We start from the raw sequence: 10,599 nt of genomic DNA, 5'->3' as shown, positions 1-10,599 counted from the left end.
TCTTAATACTAATATCCATAAATGAGCTGACAAACTAGAAAGACGCATTTAAAATCCAAAGATATATATATATATATATATATATATAAAAATCAAAATATATATATATATTTTGAAGATTCTTCTCCACCAAGAGGTTTTATTTCATTACCATACATCAGCTCTCTCTCCCCAAAACTAGCCAAATTGCTTCAGAAATTCAACATTAGAAATTGCTTCACTACGTTTCCTAAAATTCGATCCATACTAAGTAGACCTAAAATGAAACATCTTCCTTCTCAGTATCCAGGAGTCTATAAGATTTTGTGTGATTGTGGCAAACCATACTACGGCCAGACAGCTAAATCCATCCTTTTACGCATGGATGAACACCAAAGAGACATTTCCTACAACAGAACCAGAGCGAACGCTCTCTCTAGCCACGTTCTCTTCTCCATCAACGCAAATGATGGCCGCCAACACCTCGTAGAGTGGCCACAAACTTCTAATATCCATGTGTGCTATGATGAACTTGAAAGAAGAATAGTTGAATCTAGAGAAATATCGCTTGATTCATCTCATATTAATAACAGCCTTAGCTACAATATTTCTGATGCACACATTGCCACTGTCCAATATTGGCGCACTCGTGTCAGCTCACGCATGTAATCAACTTTATTTGGAACTCAAGCAAACATTCCTGTTTTTAAATGTACTTGATAAACTTGATGTACTTGTGTTTTATACTAGATCTGTTAATGTATTTTATCATGTCTCTGTTATTTTTTATTTAATTCTTTGCCTGTGATACCTGAAGAAGTTGGATTTTCAACGAAACTAGTCGTATCTTAACAATAAACTTTTCTTTCTCGGTATAGAGTCATTTAAATTCTTTTTTACATACATTTTCTACCGAGTAAAATTATGAACAATTATATATACATATATGCTTCACTACGTTTCCAAAACTTCACTCCATACAAAGTAGACCTAAAGTGAAACATCTTCCTATTCAGTATCTAGGAGTCTACAAGATTTTGTGTGAATGTAGCAAACCATATTACGGCTAGCCAGTCGTAATATGGTTTGCCACACATGGTTTGTCACGTTTTTATTAAAAACGGGACAAAATTGACATTTTTATTAAAACGATGGGACGGCCGAAAATATGAAAAAAAAAAAAAACGGTACGTATGGTCAGCCTATTCTAGAGTCGTCTAGAATAGGTTTTAGTTGTAAGAGTGCTTCCTTCAGTTACTGTTTTGTTACAGGTGGAAAATGCATCGTTTGCTGCTGACTTTGTGTTGGTCATTTTTTGTTTATCGTTGGTATCGTTGAATGAGTCTGCTAATTCTTCTTGGTTTATATCCAGACCGAAGCTTTTTGCGATAAAATCTTGTGCTATAGTTTTCTTTTTTCAAGTTAGTAATTCGTTAAGTATAGCCCATGTTTGCTTCATATTGTGATTATATTCTGTAAATTTTTGGAAGTAGTGGTGTCTTTTTGCCCTATGAATTTTTGTTGTTAGTTGATTTCTTGTTTTTATATCTTCTTTATAGTTGAGTGTTACTGGGTGACTATTTTAGTCTTTTCCAAAAAGGTCCTCCTTTACAGCAATACCATACAGAATGTCACTATTTATCCATGGATTATTGTCTGTTTGTCGACTCGTTTGTGTAGGCTTTGTTACTTTTTTATATATCTGTAAACATTAGTTGGAAGTTTTCATATAAAGTTAGGTTATCATCATCATCATCATCATTATTATTATTATTATTATTATTATTATTATTATTATTATTATTATTATTATTATTATTTTATTCACATAATTGATACATAGTCAAAACATGATATCATTCAAACAACAATTTTCACTGGTCATACAGAGCAATAAAGATTCTGCCCAAGATTCTAAGAATAGTCTGTCAGATAGAGTCGTAAAATATGGACTGTATCAAGTAATGCCGTTTTTTTTTGTGTTTTTTTAGATCATATGAAGTCACTTCAGTGATGTCAAAAAAAAAAAAAAAATTAGCTAACGCCTTTTATTCCCGTATAGGGAGTAGGTAAAGCCGTTTTAGCCCTATATCTAACTTTTGGAGACTGAGTGGGCAGTTCAATCTCCATTGGTACCCAATCAGAGTTAGCTGGCCCAAGGCTATTACTAATTAAGCGGCACGCAGAGAAGAGAGACGGCTCATTTCGTGTTCCCTAACCCTAACACAATATATTTAATGTCTAAAATAGTGTGGATTCTACGATCGATTTTCTTGAGTTTACGGGACGAAAAATCCGAGATTCTGGGAGAAGAAACCCACTTGCCCGTGCCAGAGATTGACTAACTCGACTAACTCTGATATTCTGATACTTCCCGGTCGAAAAAAGGCTTAGAAAAATTTCCTATAGTCGCCGACTAGATTCGAAACAAAGTCTTCCTTCGTGCGGTTAAGCGCTGTAATGTGCAAATGCGACATCAACTGAGCTACACAGGCCCCAGTGATATTTAATTCTTGTTGGATAGCTTATTCGAAATTGCATCAAATGCAACGATAAGTAGTGGGATTTTTTGATGTATTTAAGCACAGTCGGCCAACTCCGACTGTCACATCTCGATAATTAGTATTTTTTCCCCCAGTTCTTTGTTGTTTTCGGCCTGGTTGGCCGAGTGGTCAGCGTATCCGTTCTCCAGCCGGCTGCGAGTTCGAATCCCGCCATGGGCATGGATATTTGCAATGGTCTGGAAAATACTAGTGGTGATGATGGACGGTAGATGGCGTTGGTGTAGATGATGATGGTAGTTGCGGTTCGTTGTAGTTGGTGGATTGAGTGGTGCAGACAGAGGGTTGTAAAGTAGGTGTCCTCCCTCGATGAATCTTTGGACTCCCTGGAGGTGTTACGTAATAATAATAATAAAAAGGTTGTTATCATTGGTTACAGCGATATCAGTAATTCAAACCTGTCGTTGTTCGGTAATTGTGATATGAGATCTAGAAACGTTTGTTCCAAACGCCGATCAGTTTTTATTCTAAAGTCCCAGAGAATTTTTACTGTTTCGTTTAACAATACCGTCTCTATTTTATGCTGCCACCAGTTATGAGAAGTAGGAAAGGCATATTTTTTTTTGCATACATGCCAATTTTGGCCACTTCATCATGGTGGTATTTATAATCAGTTTGAGGTATTCTGCTGCAGCCATTGATCAATCACTTGTTCTACAGTCTCATCTTTCTGATCGCATGATATGCATTTGCTGTTTTTATTCATGTTCAAAATTTTTCCTTTCATTGCATTAGTTTGTAATGCTTGTTGTTGAGCTGCTAGAATAAATCCTTCTGTTCCTTTTGTTTAATATATCCGTATTGTACCCATTGCCACTTCTTGTTCACATCCATTTTTTACAAATCGATGTAATCGGATTTGTTCGCTTTTAGAAGGCCCTCTTGTGTAATTGCTTGAAGCATTTGCTCAGAGCTATTGTCAATGTAACTTTTTGAACTAATTTCTTCTTCTTCTTCTTCTTCTTGTACTTCATCCACAGTCTATCTCACTTGCAGCAGACCCTGTCCACCTATTCTTCTTGTTTGGTACAACTAGTCAACATCACTTCGTGGATGCAAAACATGATCCATAGTCATTAACTTTCTAGTTAATGACTATGGATAACTTTCTAGATAATAGCTATGGAAACTTTCTTGCCCGTGCCAGAGATCAACTAACTCTGATATTCTGATACTTCCCAAGAGTTCATTGCTATAATTCTGTTTATCTATTTAGTTTTGTTTTCAGAATATTTCTAACTCTTTTGATGTATATTCTGCTGCTGCCTGTTGTTTAACTTTCGAGTGGAGAATATCACTGGCTTCTGATATTCAGAAGTATTTATACTGTTTCATAATGGAAATTGCTTTTATATGTTTCTCTTGATCAAAATTAAAATTGCTAGTGTCGTTAAGTTTTCCTCGTTTAATAGATAAATTTGCGCACTTATGTAAGCCAAATTCCATTTTGATATCCTGACTGAAAATACGAACTGTGTTCAATAAAGAATCTATTCGCTGTTCCGCTTTTCCATATAACTTCAAGTCACACATATACAGCAGATGTGAAATTTTAATATTACATTTAGGAATTTCATATCCAAGTTTTGTTTTCTTCAAAATTATAGAAGGTATCATAACAATCCTAACAAAGAAATTTTGAAGAGCAATGGTGACAAGGAATCACCTTGGAAAATTGAACGTTTAATGCTAATATCTCCCAATTATTCATTATTGACTATTAAGTTCTTTTCCATTATTTCATAGCAGCAGCCAGAAACGAATATATGCTTTTGCCAGCCTGGTTGGCAGGGTGGTCAGTGTATCCGCTCTCCAGCCAAAAAGGCTGCGGGTTCGAATACCATCGTGGGCATGGATGTTTGCGATTGTCTGTGGAAATACTAGTGGTGGTGGACAGTAGATGGCATAGGTGTAGTTGGTGGATTGAGTGGTGGAGACAGAGAGCTGTAGAGTAGGTGCCCTGCCTTGGACTCCCTGGAGGTGTCAAGTAATTGTTTGTTTGTTTGTGAAGACATGGTCGAATGAGTCTGCTAGTTCCTCTTGGTTTGTGTCCTGACCAAAACTTTTTGCAATAAAATCTTGTGCTGAAGTTTTCTTTTTTCGAGTTACTAATTCGTTTAGTGTAGCCCATGTGTGTTTCATGTTGTCGTTATATTCAATAAATTGTTGGAAGTAGTAGTGTCTTTTTGCCCTACGAATTTTTGTAGTTACTTGATTTCTTGTATTTTCGTATAAGGTTTGTAAATGTATGTTACTGGGTGACTTTTTTCCATAGATTTTCTTTTAGAGTAATCCTATTTAGTATGTCTTCATTTATCCATGGATTGTTGTCTGTTTGTCGCCTTGTTTGTGTAGGCTTTGTTACTTTTTTGTATATTTCTGTGAACGTTATTTGAAAATTCTCGTATAATGTTACAGGATCATTTATTTTAAGTAGGCAATTCCATTCTGTATTTTTTACATTGTTATTGACAATGCTCTTTAATATGATCGAGTTTTGTCTACTTTTGTGGTGGTCGGAGGGGGGGGGGGTAGGTAATGTAGTAAAAGGAAGTTGAGACAAAGTAGTGATCGGCAATTTTGACGTTAATTACTGATGATATATATGTATGGAATGGGAGTCCGCATGTTGATATGATCAATGCATGATTCTGTTGGTGTAATGTTGGTATTTAGTTTCTTGTTGGGGAGTTAATGGTAGGGTTTATGTTGTACTGACTTAGTATATCAAGATTTGGGTTAGTGGTTGAAGAAGCGTAATCAGCTAAGCTAACGCCTATGTTGTTCCCGTATAGGGAGTAGGCGGGGATGTTTATACTATCTAACGTTTGGAGACTGAGTGGGCAGTTTAATCTCCACTGGTAGCCAATCAGAGAGAGAGATGGCCCATGGCTATCACTGATTCATCGGTACGCAGTGAAGAAGGCGGCAAACAAGTGCCGCCAACTCGTGGTTTCTGACCTTAGCACAATATTTTTAATGTCTGAAAATAGTGTGGGTTCGACGGTCGATTTCTTGAGTTTATGGGACGAAAAACCCGAGTTTCCGGGAGAAAAAACCAGCTAGCCCGGGCCAGATATCGACTAACTCGGGAACCGGCCGATAAAAATCTTAGAAAAATTTCCTCTAGTCGGCGACTAGATTTGAACCACCAAATCCTTTCTTCGTGCGGTCAAGCGCCGTAGAGTGCAAAGCGTATTCAAGAGTATTTATATTAATGTCTCCTATTAGGATGAGTCTATGTGTTGTACGGGGTTCGATGCCGCTTAGCCATTCTTCTATCTCATGAAGAAAGCTGAGCAGATTTTTATCTGGGGCTCTGTATATTATGTTTATTGTGTATTTGATACTATGTATGTGGCAATTTGTGATTTCCAAAATCAGTGTTTCCGCATGTTCGAAATGAGTTTGTTTTTCAGTCACATTGTATTTTTCTTTGATAAATGCCACGATGCTACCTCCTCTTTTGTTTGGTCTACATAAGTTGTAGGTTTGGTAATTATTAATATTGTATGGTAAATTTCTGTGTCGTTTATTGCAACTTCGGTCAGTATTAGCGCATCTATGTTTGTCATGGTGTAGTTCATCAATGTTAGTCAGTGTTTTTTTTATACTTCTTATGTTTGTGTGTATGATACTGAAGTCGTGTTGGTGGAAATGTCTGATCATTTCTTCAAAGAGTCAAAGACCTTGAAGTTTATATTGTTAGACTGGATATTTGAGATCTCCATTATATAGTTTTTAAGTGATTGCTAATCTTGTTCTTAAGGATGTGATGAGTTAGTGTTTTATATTGGTAGGCTACATAGGTCGGATTCTCTTGCAATTATATATATAAATTCGAGTGTTTTCGTTCTCTTTCATAAATATCTGTGAATCATTAGTCCACAGGAACTTGTAGTTTTTCTCTCTTTTTGTCTTCCTCGCTTGGTATAAAAGTTTTTTAACCTTGATAACCATTGACCTTGGTTAAAAGTTTTTTTAACCAAGGTCGATGACATCGATCCTAACTGACAAGAAACTCCCAACACCAGTGTTCAGTTATATAAATTGGTGTTGGGAGTTTCTTGTCAGTTAGGATCGATGTCATCGACCTTGGTTTCTTGTGCTGCAAGAATGGAGCCTCTCAGACTTCTGTTGGTAAATCGATAGATGATTGGTGGCGGTCTCTCTTTGTTTTTTTGTGGGCCTCGGTTATAGAGGCGATGTCTGTGGTTGCGACTTGAATGTTAATTTTGCTCCCGATCAGTTGCATATAATAATAATAATAATAATAATAATAATAATAATAATAATAATAATAATAATAATAATAATAAAATTCTAAACTCAACAGGGAACAGATCCAATTACATAAAAGGAACAACAAAATAACCGATATGTGTGCTGGAAAAATAAACCCTTGCATGGCCAATTTCTTCGAGATACTGAGGACAAAATTGACGTGAACAAGACGTGGCAATGGCTACAATACGGATACATTAAAAGAGAAACAGAGGGATTTATTCTAGCAGCTCAAGAACAGGCATTACAAACTATTGCAATCAAAGCAAAAAATCAGTAATAACAGCAAATGCAGATTATGCGATCAGAAAGATGAGAGTGTAGAACATCTAACTAGTGCCTGCAGCAAAATAGCTCAAACTGACTATAAACTGACTATAAATTATTTTGGCCACTTGATCATGACACCGCCATGATCAAGTGGCCAAAATAATTTATTGGCTTGTATGCAAAAAATATGGGTTTCCTACTTCTGATAACTAGTGGCAGCATAAAATAGAGACAGATTGAAAAACGAGATAGCAAAAATTCTCTGGAACTTTAGAATACAAACTGATTTGCATTTTAAACACAATAGACCTGACATCACAACTGTCGAACATCGACAGGTTTGGATTATTGATATGGCAATACCCAGTGATAACAACATTAACAACAAAGAACTGGAAAAAATTACTAAATATGAAATCTCAATCGAAGTTGGTCTACTGTGGGTTAAACACACCAAATTCATCCCAATAGTTTTCGCTGCAATTGGTGCAACTTGAAAGCAGCTGTCCAACTATTTACAGCAATTAAACGTCAACGAAGTGACCCCATATGATCTACATAAAACGACATTACTTGGAACTGTCCATATTTTATGGCGCAATCTGACGGACTATTCTTAGATTCTCGGGTAGAATCTGAATTCTTTTGTACCACCAGTCATATTTTTGTTTATATGATATCTTGTTTTGACTGTATATCAATTACATGAATAAAATAATAAAAATAGAATTCCAAATATTTGTAGTGAGGGATTTTTATTTTTATTTTTTTTTAAATTCTGAGAATCGTTTTATCAATAAAGATCTGGTCTTTTGTTCCTCTGTATTTTTGAAAATTGCCTTTTTGTTGAATCGGATAAATCTGATAAGAAGTGGTATATGGAATTTGCTATAATTGCAGTGAACTGCTTAAACATAGTTGGTAGGCAAGTTATTGGACGATAGTTATTGGGTTCGCACCCTCATCCTTATCTTTCATGAAGAGAAAAGTACTTACAGATATCATCCAGTTTTCCACTGAGCCTGACTGCAACAAATAATTAAATTTTTCTACCATTCTTGTTTGCACCTTTTAAGAATTACAAAGCTTATATACAGAATATTGGATTTAGATTCTGAGGACAAGTTGTGATTATGTGAATTACAGGCTCTGGTTGAGAGAAGAAAGAAGATATGATATTATATGGAGTGGTTAGATGCTTTAGCCAAAATCCATGTAGTTTAGTTCGTCTTTGCCAGGTGCAGTCGAGTTATTTTTTAATTTTCGAGCTTGTTTAGAGACCATTTCTTTAGTGATAATAACATTTTCCATTTCTTTTTGTTTCATTTCTGATTTATTATTATGAATATTATTATTATCTGAATCGCTAGGAAGTCAAGGACTCAGCAAGATAGACTATAAATCACCAAACCAGCTGTCATACCTTTACATAAATTCATTCGTGTACTATATGTATTCACCACCCCTCAAGGGAAACTAATCCACTCACTCACTCACTGCTCTCTGTGAGAAAAACCTAGCTCTTACCCCGTTCTTGACTGTAAACAAACGTAACTACCGTTATACCGCGTATTCTCTCCTCACCTTCAATATAACGAAAACTTTCATCCGACGATAGATATCCTATAGTACCCATTCAAAAATTCATAGACCTCATGTCTTCTTTCTTCCTTCAACCAGAGCCTGTAATTGACATAATCACAACTTGTCCTCAGAATCTAAATCCAATAATCTGTATATAAGCTTTGTAATTCTTAAAGGGTGCAAACAAGAGATTGCATCCTTTCAGCAGCTTCTTTATCCCTTGGAACCCAAGAGACTAAATCTGTGCACAATAATCCAGGTGCAGTATTATTAAGGATTTATAAAGATGCAAAATGACTTCTTTATCCTTACATATCACAATTCACTTCAACATCGCAATTATATTCTGAGTAGTATTTGCAAATTTTGCTATGTGACCTTTGAACTTTAAATTCCTATCCTCCATTATTACTACCCTCCAAGATTCCTAGCCTCATCAGTTTCTTGTAGCATAACCTGCTAAAATAATATGTCACTGGAAATCTAAAAGGCGTTAGCTTATTATTATTCCAATAATAATAATAATAATAATAATAATAATAATAATAATAATAATAATAATAATCTCATCATGTCGAAGTGCATTACTTTACACTTATCAGTGGCAACTCGTCCATCAGGGCTGCAAGGCTGCAGCCATTCCAGTATAAAGCAAATGTTTCTGTTTTATTATTGCCGTTCTTAAATTATTTATTTATATATTTATCGAAAATCCGTTATTTTCTTGTTTCTAATACAATACCGCTCGATAGTTTTTTTATATAATTCATTTTGTAGCAATAGTCAATGTGCTGTGCAGGCTAGGGCTATTATCAGTACTGCCTAGTATACTCAACGGTGGAGCTGTATTCAATGCAGACCGCAACAAACCGCTACCTAGTGAGAGTAACGCGTGATTCACGTGCAGTTTGGACTGATAACATTGCAGCCACACCACTGCAAATTCTTACGAACCGCTACTGTTGTATTAAAACTGCATTTTCGTTTGCCCAAATTTCCAGCCTATTCATACTCCAGTTTAGCTTTCCGTACAATACTCGTTAATTTTCTGGCCTTAAGCTTTATATATTCCATAAAGCTTAAGGCCAGAATTTCATAAATATTTATGAAATCTCATATTTCATAAATATTTCATAATTCACTCTTATTCTCACGATATTTTTTCCACATTATCTTCTTCTTGTGGATCTCTTCCTTAATAAGGTTACACATCCATTTCACTCCTAACTTATTTATTTTTCGAACACTAGGTATACATGCAGATACCGCCTCATTTAAGCACATTTTCAAAGATTTCCATTCCCATGTACTGCTAATATTTGACCCATTTAGTAACGGATGTCATGGGACCAAAGATAGTATTCACCTAAGTTGATCATAATTTCCAGCTTTTTAGTTCAGCATATAACCTGTTCTAATGGGAACATCAATATAATTAGATGTTTCCCAAGAAATGACATGATCATTGTCACTAACCGGTGGTAAAATAGTCATATTCTTAATAGAGACTCCTTCTGACGCTGTGATCAAATATAACACTCTTTGACCTCGAGTTCCTTGTTTCACATGCTGCTTGAGAAAGTTGTCTCGGGACAATTCAATGAATTCCTTTTTATTCTTATCGTGAGATTTCTCTTATACTAATCAATGTTAAAATGTTAAAATAATTAAAGTCACAAATAATGATCACTTGTTTAGTACACATAAGGCGATGCATTTCTTCATCCCCTGCAATGAAGCCGCCATGCCTATAGCAACACCCTACCATGTATTTCATTTTGTTAGTCTCCACTTCACATCAGATAGCCTCTACTACATCGGACATTATCGCCATCATTATTGTTTTCTTGCGTTCCTACCTTAACTGGACGTAAGTCGTCTGATATCATTGGTAGTACTCATCCTCCTCTCCTACCTAAAA

This window comes from Typopeltis vanoorti, chromosome 13 (assembly GCF_054136105.1).
Source record: "Typopeltis vanoorti isolate ZY-2024b chromosome 13, IOZ_Tvanoo_1.0, whole genome shotgun sequence".
Taxonomy (NCBI): Eukaryota; Metazoa; Arthropoda; class Arachnida; order Uropygi; family Thelyphonidae; genus Typopeltis; species Typopeltis vanoorti.
The sequence above is the reverse complement of the archived record's forward strand: the minus strand, read 5'-3'. Positions refer to the sequence as shown.